Here is an 18,351-nt window from a genome sequence, read left to right as displayed (position 1 = left end):
TTTAACTTTTTTTTTTTTTTTTTTGAAACAGAGTCTCACTCTGTCACCCAGGCTGGAGTGCAGTGGCGTAATCTTGGCTTACTGTAACCTCTGCCTCCCAGGCTGAAGCACTCCTCCCACCTCAGCCTCCCAAGTAGCTGGGATTACAGCCATGCGCCACCACTCCCGGCTAATTTGTGTATTTTTTGTCAAGATGGAGTTTTGCCATGTTGCCTAGGCAGGTTTCAAACTCCTGAGCTCAAGTGGTCTGCCCACTTTAGCCTCACAAAGTGCTGGGATTACAGGCATGAGCCACCATGCCCAGCCTAACTTTTTATTTTGAAATAATTCTAGATTCATAGGAAGTTGCAAACATAGTAGAGGGCTGGTTGGACGTGGTGGCTCATGCCTGTAGTCCCAGCACTTTGGGAGGCCGAGGCAGGCAGATCATGAGGTCAGGAGTTCGAGACCAGCCTGGCCAACATGGTTAAACCCCATCTCTACTAAAAATACAAAAATTAGCTGGGCATGATGGCATGCGCCTGTAATCCCAGCTACTCAGGAGGCTGAGGCAGGAGAATTGCTTGAACCCAAGAGGCAGAGGTTGCAGTGAACCAAGATCATGCCACTGCACTCCAGCCTGGACGACAGAGCAAGACTCCATCTCAAAAACAAACAAACAAAAAGTGGTAGAGGGGTCCCATCTACCCTTCATGCAGTTTCCCTTGATGGTCATGTCTTATATAATCACAGACAATATCAAAATCAGGGAATTGACATGGGTACACAATATGTGCATACAGTTCCACACCCTTTATCACATGTGTGGATTCATGTAACCACATGTAACAGCAATCAAGATACACAACTCTTCCATCACCACAAAGATCTCTTACTGCCTCACTTTTAAATAGGAATGGATGCCAAGAATAACTGGATATATTCAGAAAGCTTCCAGCATGGAAGGTAGAGGCCAGAGAAAGCAAAGAGAAAAATGTATCTCCAAGGAATCAGAGCTGATTCAGGCAGGAGAAAGCCTTAAAGCACATGGAGAATATACTCCGAAAGAAGAGCCAATATTTTATCCATGAAATAAAAAGTTACTATAAAAATCAGAACAAGAAAGAGTTCTTGGAAATTAAAACCATTACTTTTTCTTTGAAGTTGACGAAGGCTCCCAGGAAACAGATTAAAAATGTCTGACATCTAGGAAGTCTATAAAGAGAGAAAGGGAAAATTAAGGACCATAATGTATCAGAGAAACAAGAATTATTTCAGAATGGACAGTCATAAGTTTCAAAAATGGTAAATGGAAAATGTCCTGTGGCACATTGTGTGATTCCAGAGCACTGGGCATAAAGCTTCCAAAGAGCAAAAACCGGTCACATACAAAAGACTGGGAATGAAGATGGATTGGATTTTTCAACCTCATTGGAAGCCAGAAGACAATGGGGTGGATTTCCTGTTTCAGTGACATGGTAGATCAAGCTAAAGTAGAACCGCTCCCATTAGAATCACTTAAAATGCTATATAAGCTATAACAAGAGAATAAGAAAGAAAAACAGAGAACCGAAAGCAAAGCAGGAATATAAAGGGAGAGCAGAGTAGGCAGCTCTGGGGAGGGGCAGGGTGGGTTCACTGGACCCTGAAATCGACCCTAACAATAATAGAGGTTTGGATTTGCATGAACATGTAAAGCATGGAGTTGAAACAGAAATCCCCTCAAAAGAGCCATTCCCAGGTAAAAGGGATGCAAGAAAATTTCCCCCATGGGATCAGAGAAATGTCAAGGGAGCCGATCATTGCCCCACACTCTGGATTGTGTTGGAGGAAGTCTTCTGTGAACAGTGGAAAACATCCAAGTTCAAAGTCTGTGTTTATAACATCCACATGTTGCAGGAATGCCCGAGCTGGCACCAGACCGGCCAGCAGACCAGCGATACCCCTGAAGCTTCTTGCTTGCAGAGCAAAAGCAGAACTTTTCTAGAGTGACCCTTGCACAGTACAGGCCTTTTGGAATCCTAGGATGCCCATGCCCACAGATGATGAGCTTGTTCTAGGAAATTACCAAGCATGTAGAAATTAGAACATGAGTCAGCGATCACAACAAACACAAGATTCTCAACATGAGAATTCAAATAATAGAAGAGATTATAATAGAAATGTCTAAAGTGATCGAAGGGCTAAAAGAAGAAATAGATGTCAAAGGAAAGAAAAAGACAGAATACATCTTAAAAGGGATTATTTTTTAAAGAATCAAATAAAGCCTCTAGAATGAAAACATTGAGTTAAAACTGCAGTGGAAATGTTAAACAGCAGATAGTATATATTCTCAAGAGAGAATTATGGGAACTGGAAAATAGATCTGCAGAAGTTAGTTAGAATTCCGCACAGAGATAAAAGAGATGCTTGTGAGGAAGAGACGTTACAAACATGGAGGGTGGTATGAGGGCCCAGCGGGAGAAATAGCATCCTAAAGGCAGCTTGAGAAGAAGGGCAGATCACTCCCCAGATTCAACAGTGAAACTCAGCAAATGCCAAATAGCAACAGTAGAGGCCGTAAGGAAGTAAAATCTTCAGTGTGCTAAGGAGAATCAGTTGTTGGCTTAGTTTTCAGCAACCAGCGTAAATTATCGTTCAGTAATGGGAACAAATAAGGACATTTTCACGGAAAAAAAAAAAAAAGTTGTATTTACTAAGAGACCTTCGCTGTACTTCAGGAAGAAGGAAGTAAGGAGAAAGGAGAGATGCGGACAGTAATGGTATCCAGAGGCGTTGGGAAGTGCGGGTAAATCTGAATAAGCATTCGCTTATGAAAGTGATCGTCACTAATTTGGAGAGGATTAAAAACCAAAATCCCAACAAAAAATGGAAATCAGTGAGGGGGTGATTTGAATGAACACACTCTTAAGTTCTTTGAACTGTTTGGGAAGTATAGGAGGGATATTGATTGACTTCAAACTTTCTGAGTCAAGTAGACATGTTCCAATCTTAAGGATAACCACCAAAAGAATAGAAATAGTGTTTAAAGCTTTCAAACTCACAGAGGGGAAAAATATGGAATTTTAAAACTAGGTCATTTGTCTAGAAGAAAGAGAGCAAAGAAAAAGTATGGTAGCCAGAAAGCCCTAAAGGTAGTAGACATAAATCCACGTGGACCACAATGAAAGTAAACAGATTGTATGTGTCAGTTAAGACAGGTACTCAGACTGGAAGACAGCAGAGCAAATCCTGCAACATTCTGAGAGAATTCCGTATCCAGCCCAACTACATCAAGTAGAGTAGAAAAAAGTTCTTTTGGCTGGGCATGGTGGTTCACGCCTGTAATCCCAGCACTTTGGGAAGCCAAGACAAGAGGATCGCTTGAGCCCCGTTCGAGACCAGCCTGGGAAACATGGCAAAACACCATCTCTACAAAAAAATACAAAAATTAGCCAAGAGTGGTGTTGTGCGTCTGTAGTCCCAGCTACTCAGGAGGCTGAAGTAAGAGGATCACTTGAGCCCAGGAGGCTGAGGCTGCAGTGAGCCATGATCACACCACTACACTCCAGCCTAGGTGACAGAGTGAGACCCTCCTTTTAGGCATGTAAGGGCTGGAAAAAAAGTGCCTCCCGTGAACCTCTTGTAGGGAGGAGATAGAAGGAGTGGTTCTTCACCAAAACCAGAGACTTTTCCCGTGATCCAGGAAACGGGATCTGACACGGGTGAGCGGCAGAGGAAAGTCTGAGTTAGAGACAGGATGGAATTCTGCAGGAGGGAGAGAGATCGACAAGAAAAAGAGACAAAGCCCAAAGATACCTGATCGATAATTTGTAGGTAACTTGAAGATGTTTAGAAAAGTTACGGATAGGTATTTGACAAAAGTATCAATATGTACATAGTTGTGTGAGGACACGGAACACCACTTGGTTCACTGTGAGCTCTGTTTCCTCCATCATAACACATTTATATTTTTCAATTAATGCAGTGGAACTTTTGGAAGGATGGAGTACAGGCAAAGGGCTTCAGAGGGGAGGGTAAGAGTTAGGTCATCAGGTACCAAAACAGGACATCAATGGATAATGTCTATAATAAGTTAGGAATTAGGATGCATGCATGTTGTTTATATGTATGGAGGTAAATATTCAAACAGCTAAGAAATTAGAAAGTATTTGCTTCAAAAGAGCACAGTTGAGAGGGTAAGATGGGGGACTGCCTTTTTTTAAGCCTTTTAGTACTATTTTTTTTTTTTAACTTAGACATGTATTGTTTTGATATAATTAAGCTAAACTATTATTTTAAAAAAAATACAATATGAGCCAAGTAGGTCGTTTAAAATTTTTTAGTGACCACATTTTTTTCTTTTACTTTTTTTTTTTTTTTTTTTTTGGCAAAAGGACTTTGAGAAGTGGCCACATTTTAAAAACATTAAAAGAAACAGGTGAGCCGGGCACGGTGGCTCAGCCTATAATCCCGGCACTTTGGGAGGCTGAGGTCAGGAGATCGAGACCATCCTGGCTAACACGGTGAAACCCTGTCTCTACTAAAAATACAAAAAAATTAGCCGGGTGTGGTGGCGGGCACTTGTAGTCCCAGCTACTGGGGAGGCTGAGGCAGGAGAATAGCATGAACCTGGGAGGTGGAGCTTGCAGTGAGCCGAGATCACGCCACTGCACTCCAGCCTGGGTGACAGGGCGAGGGCAAGACTCCATCTCAAAAAAAAAAAAAAAAAAAGAAACAGGTGAAATTAATTTTGGAGGTGGAGGTGGATGGGGTCTTGCTCTGTTGCCTGGGCTAGAGTGCAGTGGCTCGATCATAACTGGTTGTAACCTCAAACTCCTGGCTTAAGGGATCCTGCTGCCATTTTTTTTTATGTAGAGATAGGGTCTTACTCTGTTGTCCAGGCTGGTCTTGAACTCCTGGCCTCAAGCAATCCTCCTGCCTTGGCTTCCCAAAGTGCTGGAATTACAGACATGAGCCACCTCACTCAGCCAGAAATTAATTTTAATGTTTTGTTTAACCCAGTATATATCCAAGATATCATTTCAGAATGTAATGAATATAAAAAATACTAGTGGGCTGGGCGTGGTGGCTCACGCCTGTAATCCCAGCACTTTGGGAGGCCGAGATGAGCGTATCACGTGAGGTCAGGAGTTCAAACCAGCCTGGCCAACGTGGTGAAACTCTGTCTCTACAAAAATACAAAAAATTAGCAGAGTGTGGTGGCTCACACTTGTAATCCCAGCTACTTGGGAGGCTGAGACAGGAGAATCTCTTGAACCTGGGAGACAGAGGTTGCAGTAAGCCTAGATCGTGCCATTGCACTCCGGCCTGGGCAACAAGGGCGAAATTCTGTCTCAAAAAAAAAAAAGGCTAGGCACGGTGGCTCACGCCTGTAATCCCAGCACTTTGGGAGGCTGAGACGGGCGGATCACGAGGTCAGGAGATCGAGACCCTCCTGGCTAACACGGTGAAACCCCGTCTCTACTAAAAATACAAAAAAATTAGCCGGGCGTGGTGGCGGGCGCCTATAGTCCCAGCTACTCGGGAGGCTGAGGCAGGAGAATGGTGTGAACCCGGGAGGCGGAGCTTGCAGTGAGCCGAGATCGCGCCACTGCACTCCAGTCTGGGTGACAGAGTGAGACTCTGTCTCAAAAAGAAAAAATAGAAAAAGAAAAACCCAACCTGGAAGTAGCTGAGAGCCTCCTGGTGTGAAGAGAGGAGGTCTCCTCTCCTGTGTTCTGGTTCCTTTGCGGACACTGTGCCGTAGGCCACCTCTATCAATTATGTCCCCAGCCTGAATCTTCAGGCTCTCCCTTGACAGCTTCCTGCCTGACCTTATTTTTATTTATGTATTTATTTATTTTGAGACAGAGTCTCCCTCTGTCACCCAGGCTGGAGTGCAGTGGCGCGATCTCAGCTCACTGCAAGCTCCACCTCCCAGGTTCAAGCGATTCTCCTGCCTCAGCCTCCTGAGTAGCTGAGACTGTAGGTATGTGCTACCATGCCTGGCTAATTTTTTGTATTTTTCGTAGAGACAGGGTTTCACCATGTTAGCCAGGATGGTCTCGATCTTCTGACCTCATGATCCCCCCTACTTCGGCCTCCCAAAGTGCTGGGATTACAGGTGTGAGCCACTGCGCCCGGCCCTCATTTTTATTTTTACTATATTTATTTTTTAGAGATAGGATCTTGCTCTGTCACCCAGGCTGGAGTGCATTGGCACAATCAGGGCTCACTGTGAGCCACTGCACCCAGCCCTCATTTTTATTTTTACTATATTTATTTTTTAGAGATAGGATCTTACTCTGTCACCCAGGCTGGAGTGCATTGGCACAATCAGGGCTCACTGCAGCATCGAATTCCTGGGTTTAAGCAATCCTCCCACCTCAGCCTCTTGAGTAGCTGGGGCTCCAGGTGCGCACCACCATGCCCAGCTTGACCCCATTTTTAATGTCTTGAAAAGAGACCCTTCCTCAGCCCACATCCACCCCCTCACCTACCTCTTCCTCCTTTTCCTGCTCTTCAGCCGTAGTTCCTGAATGAGCTCCACGCTGTGATTCCTATTTCCCGCATTGCCAGATGTTCTCCAGGCCCCGCCATTGGGGATTCTGCCGTGCCACCCATTGGGACCGCTGAGCCCAGGTCAGCAGGGACACTTCGCTGTGGCACTGGATCTCTCAGCAGCATCAGGCATTGCTAGCCACTCCTTTCTTGACACTTGTTCCCAATTCCCATGGCCTTTCCTTCAGCTGTCTCTAGTGACTCCTCAGAGGCACCCTTCTGTATTCCAGGCACTTGCTGGGGTGCACTGGTGCCCAGTGCCTGCCCTTGTGTGGTTCACATTCTAACCCCCATGGGGCACACAGACTGCAGGTGTGGGAATAGTAAGTGCTGTGAAGAAAAATAAAGCAGGTGGATAGAGAATGAGGAGGAGCAATTCCAGACAGGGTGGCCAGAAAAGCCCTTCTGAGGAGGTGACATCTGAGCAGAAACTTGGGTGCAGCTATCTGGGGGAACATGTGAGCCATGGCTGTTCCCCGTGGTGACCACACGTCCTCCAGCCTGGCGTGCCTCGGCGCCACTGCGGATGGAACCTCCATCCTGCTTGGACACCTGCATGACTGTCTCGTGTTCCACATGTTTCATTGGCATCTGGCACAGCGTCTGCTGTTATTCAGTTTGCTGAATGAGTGAGGGAACAACTGAATGGATGGTCTACAGCGTATGATGAATGGGAGGAAGAGGCCACTGGGGGCCCAGACCTTATGACAGAGCAGGTTGTGTCCCTGTCAAGCTCTTGCTGGAGGAGAGATGGGACTTGAGCTCAGCCTGGGGAAAGCCAGGTTAAGGTGAGCCGCCTTTTGCCCACGCCCTCTCCCCGTGTTGTTCATTTAGGTCGTGCTTCTGCACATCATCTTCCCTTTCAGGACCACTCAGGCTGTGGATGGAGTGACTGAAATAGTTGGGAGACATTGAGGAAAAGCCAGAGAGAGAGGCCACAAGAACTAGCATTTTTGGCTTACTTAGCACACGTCCCATTACTTATCACACATAGAGGTCTCAAAAACATCACCACAGGCCTGCCTGACCCTCCTGTGGCTTGGTTGTCCCTTAAAGGAAGGACACAGCAGAGCCTTTGAGACATCTCCATCTTCCCATTTTCCTTCACCTGGGATTTGTGGTCCTTGAGCATGCTGGATGCAGATCCATTGGAGAGGGGATGGGTCCTCAGATGCAATCTGGTGGCGTCTTCTTGTCTTTTCCAGACTCCTGGCCAGCGACTTGTTGACTTCCTCCTGGGACCCAGGGACTGAGGGAAATAGAGCCAGCCAGGATGGGAGAAAAGGAAGCATATGGCATTTACTCCACGAAAGAAAGGCCACAAGCCCTTCTCAGCCAGCAGTCCCAAGGCACCAGTTGTAATGGATCTCAAATGGTCCTAATTACTCCGTCCCTGGGAAAATAGAAAATAGTCACTCAGGGCCGGGCGTGGTGGCTTATGCCTGTAATCCTAGCACTTTGGGAGGCCAAGGCGGGTGGATCACCTGAGGTCGGAAGTTCAAGACCAGCCTGACCAACATGGAGAAACCCCATCTCTACTAAAAATACAAAATTAGTTGGGCGTGGTGGCGCATGCCTGTAATCCCAGCTACTTGGGAGGCTGAGGCAGGACAATCGCTTGAACCGGGGAGGCAGGCTGTGGTGAGCCGAGATCGCACCATTGCACTCCAGCCTGGGCAACAAGAGCGAAACGTCTCAAAAAAAAAAAGACAAAAGAAAATAGTCACTCAAATTATGTTCCATGCTCTGGTGGCTTTAATGTGGGTGACTCCAGTGTTTCAGTGTCTGGAAGAATGGTGACCATGTGGTGTCAGTCATGAGCACTGACAGCAGGCTGTCACTTCTTTCTGCAGTATTTCCCTATAGTTGGGCTCAGCTATGGGGAGCTCACTGTAGCTGTGAGTTTCCCATTTCCTCTCAGAGGAGCAAGGGCCTGTTGGAGCGAAGTCTGCAGTACTGATGGACTGCACCCACTTAGCAAATGGATGGTGCTGAGTCCTGTTCACTTTCCCATCCATGCCTTTTACCAGGAACTCAGCCCAAATACATGCTGCTATGTGTTTTTATTTATTTTTGTTAGAAATCTTGGCTTAGAAGGCAAGCTACCTGATCCTGTCCTGACCTAATTGCAGGGATGTAGGGGGCTGAAGAAAGGGAGGACTCCTACTGTCAAGGTTAGCATTTGGGAGTCTAGGGGGGTGAGTGACAAGGCCGTCCCTGCCGACCCACTGGGGTCAGCCTGTCTCTGGGGCTTTCTGTGGCCACAGACATCAACAGTGTGTGGCCGGCCAATTTTGAATGCTGGCAGGACCAACACCTAGTGGTGCAAGACCCCAGCTTGCACTCGATCCCAGGGGTCTTGTGTCCCTTCCTCCTTGGCTTCCCATGCCTTTATCAAGCTCCTGCTTCTCTGTGAAAAAGAAATGTCTGCAGCGCCCCAGCCCAGTTTGTCTTGGAAAGATGTAGTTACAGAGTTGTAAGGAGTGGAGAATCAGCATTGTTTTGACATAGTCATTCCAGGGTGGGTCATGAAACCTACCAGTGCCTCTGGTATAGGTTCTCCTGGCCTGCATGTGGGGTTGCTCGGCAGTATGTTTGGATAAAGATGTGGGTGAGTCTGTAACATTTCTGGCCACTGGGATGGATCTGAAATCACAGGTATTAGGAAAACAAAACGATGCAGGAAGCCAGGACCACTATGGGAAGATAGGCCCCCCTGCACTTCCATAGCCCCCTGCTCCTCCATAGCCCTCTCCTGCTCCCAGTGGGAACCTGGCCCCCGGGGAAGGAACTGGCCTTGGATCAGGGCTCTTGTGTGTTATTTTTACTGCCTTTTCCTACCATATTTGCATTTTTAAAAATAGCACTGCTGAGTGGCTCCTTTTCAGCATGAGTCTGCCTAGGAAGGTACGGTGCATTTTCAGAGTGTGGCTGTTGATTAGCAGCCAAGGCTTGGCATTTGGGGGAGTGTGCGTGAAGGGGGCCACTGCTGCGCTGGGTAGGGGTGAGGCTCCGGATCATGAGCTGTGGCAGGAGTGAGACAGCAGCTTTCTGCTGCCCCAAGGTTATGTCATGCTTCTGTGCATTCGCAGTTGCAGGGAGGTGATGAAGGAGGGGCAGGGAGCACCAGGGTCCCGAGGGTCATGGCCAAGGAATGGGGCCAAGCAGGCATGCCTTCTCCTGCCGGCATGCTTCTTTCTCAGACTCTGAGGTTTCCGTATGGGTAGAGCCACACTTTCACACCAGCTCGCTCCCTTCTAGTCACAGCTCTAAGCATCGGGTTCTCAGGGCCACAGCATGGCCTTCCTGCCTGGAAGTCTTCAAGGTGGCGAAACCATGTCCCCCAGGTTCCCAAGGATGTGTGCTGGTGGGATCTGCTCTTTGCCACTGTGACAGCAGCTGGCCCGAGGCCTTGTTCTCGTCAGCGTGGAAACCGGCCCAGGCTGGGATCTGGACCGCCTGAGCAGAGGTGGGTCAAGGTTGGGGCCATATCAATTTGAGGACCTGGTGCCTCTGTGTCTTTCCCAAGGGCTGGACCACAGGAAGGGTGTGTCAGGGAGTGCTGAAGGGTGAGCATCAGTCAACTCTCACTTTCTTAGTTATTTTCAGTCACCTTGCTTTTACACCTTGATCCCTGGATTTCACTTAAAATGTTTTTTCTATTTTTTTCTTCATTACACCCCCATATCAGCAGTAAACTTAAAAACATTTTTTTTAATTAAAAACAAATATTCCTAAGTAGTCAGAGTATATTTTGTTTTAGGAGAAAGGGATTTTTTTTTTTTTTTTTTTGAGATAAGGTCTTACTCTGTCACCCAGGCCAGAGTGCAGTGGTGCGATCGTGGCTCACTGCAGCCTTGACCCCCTGGGCTCAAGTGATCCTCTCACCAGAGCCCCCCAAGTAGCTGAGACCATGAGCATGAGCCACCAGGCCTAATTAAAAAAAAAAAAAATTCTGTAGAGATAGGGTCTCACTAGGTTGCTCAGGCTGGTTCTCGAACTCCTGGGCTTAAGCAATTCTCAAAGCTCAGCCTCTCAAAGTACTGGTATTACAGCGTGAGTCACCGTGGCAGTCAGAAGTTGAACTGTTTTGACTATCAGATTCACCTAGGGAACATTAATCTCTCCACCCAGAGATTCATTCAGTGGGTTTGGGTTGAAAAATCAAATCTGTGTTTTTCAAGCTGATAAACAACTGCCTTAAAATCTGTTCCGGCCAGGCGCGGTGGCTTACACCTGTAATCCCAGCACTTTGGGAGGCCAACGCGGGTGGATCACAAGGTCACGAGATCGAGACCATCCTGGCTAACACAGTGAAACCCCGTCTCTACTAAAAATACAAAAAATTAGCCGGGTATGGTGGCAGGCGCCTGTAGTCCCAGCTACTCGGGAGGCTGAGGCAGGAGAATGGTGTGAACCCAGGAGGCGGAGCTTGCAGTGAGCCGAGATCATGCCACTGCACTCCAGCCTGGGTGACAGAGCGAGACTGCATCTCAAAACAAAAAAATCTGTTCCTCCTTCCAAGGGACCTGTGGAGGCTGCTCCATTTTCCACAGCTTCATGGTCTTTTGCTTTCAGCACTCTGAATTGAATATCTAGACTTCCTCCAACTATTGGCTTCCACCATTGCCCTTCAGAGGCCAGCACAGGGTGCAGACAGCCAAATGGCGCCTCGCAGTTGCTGGTTGTAAGGCATGGCTCCTGGAAGAGGCTGTCCTATAGTCCAAGTACAGTTTGGTCTGTTACTTTCAGGAATTGTGTACCTCCTTCAGGACTGTGATAAAATGAGTTTCTGCGTGAGGCCTGGAGAGCCCTCCGGGAGGCTGTGGGCTCCTAGAAGAGGGAAGTTTTATGCCTAATTGTATAGAAAAAATTGTCAGAAGGCTGGGGTTCCAGGTCTCACATGTTGGTATCTGTTCTCTATTGTCCCTTCTTCAGAGCGTCCCAGGGCAGTGTGGGGCAGCTATCCCAGACCCCAGGGTGGGACTGGGTGTAGGCCCACTCCACGCATCCCAGCTGTGTGACCTCCCCCTGCGCCTTCCTCCTGAGGTGGTGAAGAGCATTGAACCTCATCTGCCCACTTCTCCACCTCCACTTCTCCCAAGGCACAAGAGCAGCAAGCAGCTCATCTAAGTGCAGTGAGCCAGGACTCAAATACCAATGGAAACAGCACCATCGTGGAGACTGGGAGGAGTTTCTGCCCAATTCTGCAGGTGCAGTGAGACATTCGTCTCTTCACCCAGACGTCTCTTCGCGGACGTCTGATGCATCCACGTAGCATCAAACACCTGCTCCTCTTCCCTTCCTCCTGTCTCGCCTGGGCCTGCGATAGCTGTTTCCTGCCCCTGGACATGCTCAGCATTCTTTCCTCCTGCAGTCGAAGGCCCTTTGTGGTGCTCTCTACCAGGTGGTTTTAGTGATGGCCTCTAAAGACCCAGCTCAGTTCAGCTCCCAATGCACTCTCATTTGGCCTCCATCCATGTCCTCTTATCACTGGTGGTGGGTGTGTCCACACTTATAAAAAGGAGGGGGTAGAGAATTTTGACCATATTAACAAGGGGGTGGTTAATACTCTAAGATTTCCTGTTGGGTCTCTTCAGATAGCTCTCCTGGTGTATCTAAAATCCCCTCACTTTAATAATACATCTAAATCCTGATGCGCCCATACATGAAATTTTGCGTTGTGTTCTGTTATTTGTAAATGTTATTGTCTTCTCCAGGGAAGAGGTCCTCGTCTAGGGACCTGCCCTGGTGCCCCAACCATGGGAGCCTCCTTGGGCCATGCTGCCCAGGGATGTCATTGCCTTTCGGCTGGCCTGCTCTGACGGTCAATGGGGATGCCCACATGTGAAGAGCAGAAGCCTGCCCTTGAGTCAGGGAGAGGTGCCAGGCAGGTGGAAATCAGGGCCCCAGGAGGCGTTTAGGGGACAAGCTCTGGAGCCATAGCTGGAAGGGCCTGGAGCTCATTCAGCTCGGTGTTGCCCAACCCCCTGATGAGGCATCTGGTGCCCAGAGAGGTGACATGACTCCAACACACACAGCTGGGAAGTGGCAATTCTGTGGCCCCTGCAGGACCTGGTTCCTGTGCCCCGAAGCTTATACTCCAATATCTGTCCCCTGCAGTGTGTAGCCTCCATGTGACCAGCCGCAGCTTTGTCTCACTGCACCTGCAGAATTGGGCAGAAACTCCTCCCAGTCTCCATGATGGTGCTGTTCTAGTTAGTATTTGAGTCCTGGCTCACTGTCCTGAGATGAGCTGCTTGTTGCTGTTGTGCCCCGGGAGAGATGGAGGTGGAAAGGTGGGCAGTTGAGGGTCTTAGGACCTAATGATCCAGCCAAGAAGTGACATTTTGGTCAACTCCCACTCTCCAGGCCAGCTGATGTCCCAGCGATGCCAGCATCCCGGGATGGTATTCATTTCATCTGCCTTGAAATAGTAACTGCAGGTGTTTGAGAAGCGCGGGGAGGTTGGTGTGGGCTCAGGGAGGTTGTGTCTCTTCCACGTGCGGTCTGTCATGGCTGAGAGCAAGCCCTGCCCCACTTCTTGGACACAGCCCCTCCAGGGCTCCTCTTCTCCTGGGGAGCATAGCTACAGGGGAACCCCGCTGTTTCCCCCAAACTAGAATTTTCCCAGAAGCAGCTCAGAGGGATGCAGTCCCTTTTAGCTGTTTCTCTGGGGGGTGTGCATCAGAATCATTTGGGGAACTTTTTCAAATGATTCCCAGGCAGCAGGTCTGGGATGGGGTCTTAGAGTCTGTGTTTCCAGCAAGCTCAGGGAAGATGCTGGGCTGCCAGTCCAGGGCCACGCTTTATATGTATATATATATATATACACACATATACATGTGTACACATATACATACATGTATATATACATACATGTATATATACGTGTGTATATACATATATATGTGTATACACACACACACACACAGAGTCTCGCTCTGTTGCCCAAGCTGGAGTGCAGTGGCGTGATCTCAGCTCACTCAGCCTCCGCCTCCTGGGTTCAAGCAATTCTCCTGCCGCAGCCTCCTAAGTAGCTGGGATTACAGGTGTGCTCCACCACACCCAGCTAATTTTTGTATTTTTAGTAGAGACAGGGTTTCACCATGTTGGCCAGGCTGGTCTCCAACTCCTAACCTCAAGTGATCCAACCGCCTTGCCCTCTCAAAGTGCTGGGATTACAGGCATGAGCCACCTCACCAGGCCCAGGGCCACACTTGAATGGCAACATGGTTCCAGTTGGTCCAGGGGTAGCAAGGGCCATGCTTGGAGACCAGACAGGTCAAATGAGGGAGGGCAGGTGAGCAAAACAAAGGCTCTGGAGTCCTGGCACTTGGGTGACCTTAGGCAGCTCACTTACCTCTCCAAGCCACCCAGTCTCCTATGGAATGAGAGCAAGAGTGGTGCCTCCTTCATGGGGGGTCATAGGGTTGGGAGAGGCAGTGCACGTGGGGTTCTTTCCTGGCAGGCTCCGTCAGGATCAGTTTGTGTGATTAGCAGCCTGGGTCCTCATTCCGTGAACTAACATGGCATCAGACACTGAGGGGTGTTGAGGCTGTGAACTTGCTCTGTGCCTGGCCAGCTGGCCGACTCCCTTCTTGTTCTCAGGGATGCCCGACAGCCACAGGACCGCAGCCTGTCGCATCTGAAATGGAGCAGTCCAGGGCCACTGGTTAGGTAGTGATATCCCTATCCCAGTCAGGCCTGACAAGAACAGAACATGAAATCATGCTGATCACTTTTCTGCCGTTTACTTATACTTTTGAGGAAGGAGGCTGCCTTCTCCTAAAGATGCCAATCTGTCCCCTCCCTTCAAATGCAGGAGCCCTGGGCTGTTCTTGTCTTTTTTTAAGCCAGGTTGACAAGCCCAGAGCCAAGATAAGGGGTGCAGGGCTGGGCTCCTCGGCTCCCAGCTCCTGCCGCCAAGTGCACATATTGCATATCAAACACTGCAGCATCTGCAGAGACCAGCCCGCTGGCCCCCTGCCAGGCCAAGCTCTGCAGTCCTTCCCCCTCACTTAGCAGGCAGTTGGACTCAGTCCCCTTTCTCTGTCCCTCAGGCAGGCTGTGCCTCCAGGCCGTTCCAGCAAGCTGGCGAGCTGCAGCCGAGTTTCCAGGCAGTGATGCAGCAGCACTGTATTGCCCGGCCTGAGAGTCTGCATTGTGAGATCAGAGAGGATGTCAGGGGTGAGGGCGTGGGGGCTGTCCCTGGTGTGCAGTTCCCTTGCAACCCCGGTCCTCCTGCCTTCCCCCACTGCCATCCAGAAACAGGACTCAGTTTCTGGTCTCCCCACCCAGCTTAGTGCTCTATTTACTTGTGTATAACTGTTTTCAGGTGTAATTTCATCTTACCTCCCTCATCTCAGTGTAAGTTCTAGAAAGCTAGTTCCCATTCTTAATTATATATTTGTATTCTTGTCTTGTCCTAAGTCTATAGAAAACACTCAAAAACTATTGAATCAGTTGAGCTCAGTCTTAGCACAGCTTCTCTGTTGAATGGCTTCCGTAGCTCATGATTGACAGAATTTTCCAGCTAGGGGCACCAACATTTCTTTTACTTCCAGCCATTTCTGGAGGTTCTCCCTCCCCTCCCCGAGGCATGTGAGGCCCCCTGGCCATTTGTGCTTTGCTGGTAAAACCTTCTGTCCTCAGGTGGGCAGTGAGCTGATTGCCGGGTTATCAGGGCTCAGTCACATGATGGTCAACTGCTCTGAGAAAGTCCTTACACTGGCACCAGCCGGAATTACTGACCAGTCACATCCTCAAATCCAGTCCAAACTGGAAACTCGGGCTTAGGAAGAAGCTGGAAGAGGAGTCCAGCTCCAACAGGAGGCCCCATTTTCTGCCTCTCCTAGTTTTACTGTTGGAGCCAATTTAGTAACATTTTAAGTCAGGTCAGAAAGTTAAAGTTCCTCACCCTAAAAGTGCCTGAGTGTGACTGTGTGGGTCTTGGGTTTTGTGTTGGTTTGCCTGTTTTTTGGTTCCAAGACCAGCTTCTGATGAGAGGGATGTCCTCCCTCTGATGTAACTGCCCTGAAGCCTGGCCAGAAAGGACCGAGAGTCGGCGCAGGTGCTGGGCAGAGAATTCAGTAGAGTGGAGATTCTCCAGCTTCTCAGCAGTCACTCACAGTAAAATACACATTTTATATCATGACCCAGGACACATACATGTTATATATGCAACTGAACGGGTTTTTTCAAAATATTTTAACCACAGTTACTTTTTGTCAACCTAATAGTACTTCTTCTTACCACATGTATATTAATGCACTCAGATATTTTTTTTCCACTGTTGACCATGACCCACTAAATTGGTTCTATAACCCACTAATGGGTCACAGCACATGGTTTGAAAAAAAGTGCTGCTTTGGGGAATATGCCATTCTAAGATTTCCGCAGCTTTTTCAGAAATCCACACTGGGATAAACTTTGCAATCTGGTGTAAGTAGCTTCTCAGGCCATCAAGCTGCATTAACATTGCGGGATGGGGGTGAATGTCACTGGCCCTTACTTCCTCCACCCCATCCCTACGTCAGATTCTTGCAAAATCTTTAAAGACCATATGTGTACCTTATTTTATGTTTGTATTCTTGTCTAGCCTTGAATATATAGGAATCACTAAAAAAGTGGGATCCTAGGCCTCAGCAAGTTTTCCTGCTTCCACCCCCCCCAAAACTGAGTTGGGTTTTTTTGTTTTGTTTTGTTTTTGAGACAGAGTCTCGCCCTGTCTTCCGGTCACCTAGGCTGGAGTGCAATGGCACGATCTCGGCTCACTGCAACCTCCACCTCCCGGGTTCAAACGATTCTCCTGCCTCAGCCTCCCAAGTAGCTGGGATTACAGGTGCCTACCACCACGCCCAGGTAATTTTTGTATTTTTAATAGAGACGGGGTTTCACCGTGTTGGCCAAGCTGGTCTCGAACTCCTGACCTCGTGATCCGCCTGCATCAGCCTCCCAAAGCACTGGGATTACAGGCGTGAGCCACTGCGCCCGGCCGAGTTGGGTTTCTTAGTCTGAAAAATATGTATGCACTAACACACGTGACCCCTGTCTTGAACTATAGTGGCGCCACACCTGTGCTGGCAGTGGAGTGGGCACATGGCAGCGTGGAGCTAGACCCTTCAAGCTCAGGGACAACCAAAGAGCCAGATAGGCCTCAGCTGGGACAGGAGGGGAGGGAGAGAGGCTGGTTAGGAGCCCCTGAGGTCCCCAGCACAATTGGAAGCTCTGTCTCTCCCACACCCCCAGTTGGCCACTGTCAATTTCACTCTTTTTCTATACACTTAGGACTCAGACCCAGCTCAGATAATAAGAGATGGGGAGTCAGGGAGAGGGTGGAGGAGTGGCGTTTCTCAGATTGTTTTTACTCTTTGGGAAGTATCAAGTTGGAATTTAGAAATTTCCAGTGCTGGTCTAACCTCATCTTCCTTTTAGGAATCTGGTCTTTGAGTCCTGGCCTAGGTCAACAGCTTCAGTCCTGTAAGTGGCTGCTGGACCTTCAGAGGTCTAGGGTCTGACTCAGTCCTACAAAGGGAAAGCCTCACTCTTTGAACACAAATCCAGGAGCCATTGCAAGCTGACCTGTTGTCTACACACTCACCAGGACCTAGTGTGGGGCTGGTCGTCCGATTGTCCTTGAGGTCCCAGGCTGTCTGTGAAGCCTCAGTGGGCACTTGGCGTGATGCTGGACCTTTTCTGTTTGAGATTACTGCAAGCTGTAAGCTGAAAACCTAGTATCGGGGCCAGGTACAGTGGCTCGCACCTGTAATCCCAGCACTTTGGGAGGCTGAGGCAAGAGGATCACTTGAGCTCAGGAGTTCAAGAACAGCCTGGGCAACACGGTGAAACCCAGTCTCTACAAAAAAATAAAATTAGCCGGGTGGTGGCATGTGCCTATAGTCCCAGCTACTCAGGAGGCTGAGGCAGAAGGATTACTTGAGCCCAGGTGGTTGAGGCTGCAGTGAACCCTGCTTGCGCCACTGCCCTCCAACCTGGGTGGCAGAGTGAGACCCTGTCTCAAGAAAAAAAAAAAAAGTCTGCTATTGATTACATCACTAACCTCCAGAAGCGGTGGGGTTGCTTTTTCTTCCGGGATTAAAAGAGAGCACACATGTCTCCTCCTGTTTAGCCTTCCCTGGTGTCTGACACCTGGGGATGACTGTGGCATGGCTGGTGGCTTCCAGCCTTGAGCTGTAAGTGCTTAGGCTCCATGCAGGCCCCTCCTTTTGGACTTCTTCCAGCTCCCCTTTTTGAACTGGGAACCCCTTTAGTGTTCAGATGCTGGTGCTAGAGGCCAGGCACAAAGCCGCCTTTTCCCTTGGGGCAAGGGCATGGCCTCCAGGGAGCAGCCCAGCCTTTAGGAGCCACCCACTCCTACAGGGACATGACATTCAAAATCACTTGAAAGTAGCTTCTTGGCTGGGTGTAGTGGCTCACACCTGTAATCCCAACACTTTGGTGGCAGGAGGATTGCTTGAGCCCAGGAATTTGAGTCCAGCCTGGGTAACATGGCAAAACCCTTTCTCTACAAAAAAATACAAAAATTAGCCAAGCATGGTGGCGTACGCCTGTAGTCCCAGCTATTCAGGAGACAGGTGGGAGTATTACCTGGGAGATGGAGCCATGATTGCACTCCAGCCTGGGCGACAGAGTGAAACCCTGTCCTTCCCACCCACCCCCTCCCCCACCACACCAAAAAAAAAGTAGCTTCTTTGTTTAGCTTCTTTGTATTTTCAACATGTTGATCAGCCTCAGTATGTGTTTTCTATTCCTGGATCACTTTATACAGTGAATTTGGATTCCACCTGGTCAGTCAAGGTCAATGTT

At 48.8% G+C, this 18,351-nt stretch overlaps 1 protein-coding gene across 4 annotated transcripts in view; it reads left to right on the top strand.

Annotated features, from left to right (window-relative positions):
- The window catches only part of UBE2O (ubiquitin conjugating enzyme E2 O), a 63,464-nt gene that overhangs the window by 23,624 nt on the left and 21,489 nt on the right, over positions 1–18,351 (top strand). The gene's annotated exons all lie outside the window — the stretch shown is intronic.

The sequence above is a fragment of the Pongo pygmaeus genome, chromosome 19 (genome assembly GCF_028885625.2).
Source record: "Pongo pygmaeus isolate AG05252 chromosome 19, NHGRI_mPonPyg2-v2.0_pri, whole genome shotgun sequence".
NCBI classification, from domain to species: domain Eukaryota; kingdom Metazoa; phylum Chordata; class Mammalia; order Primates; family Hominidae; genus Pongo; species Pongo pygmaeus.
This window is presented reverse-complemented; position numbering and strand designations above follow the sequence as displayed.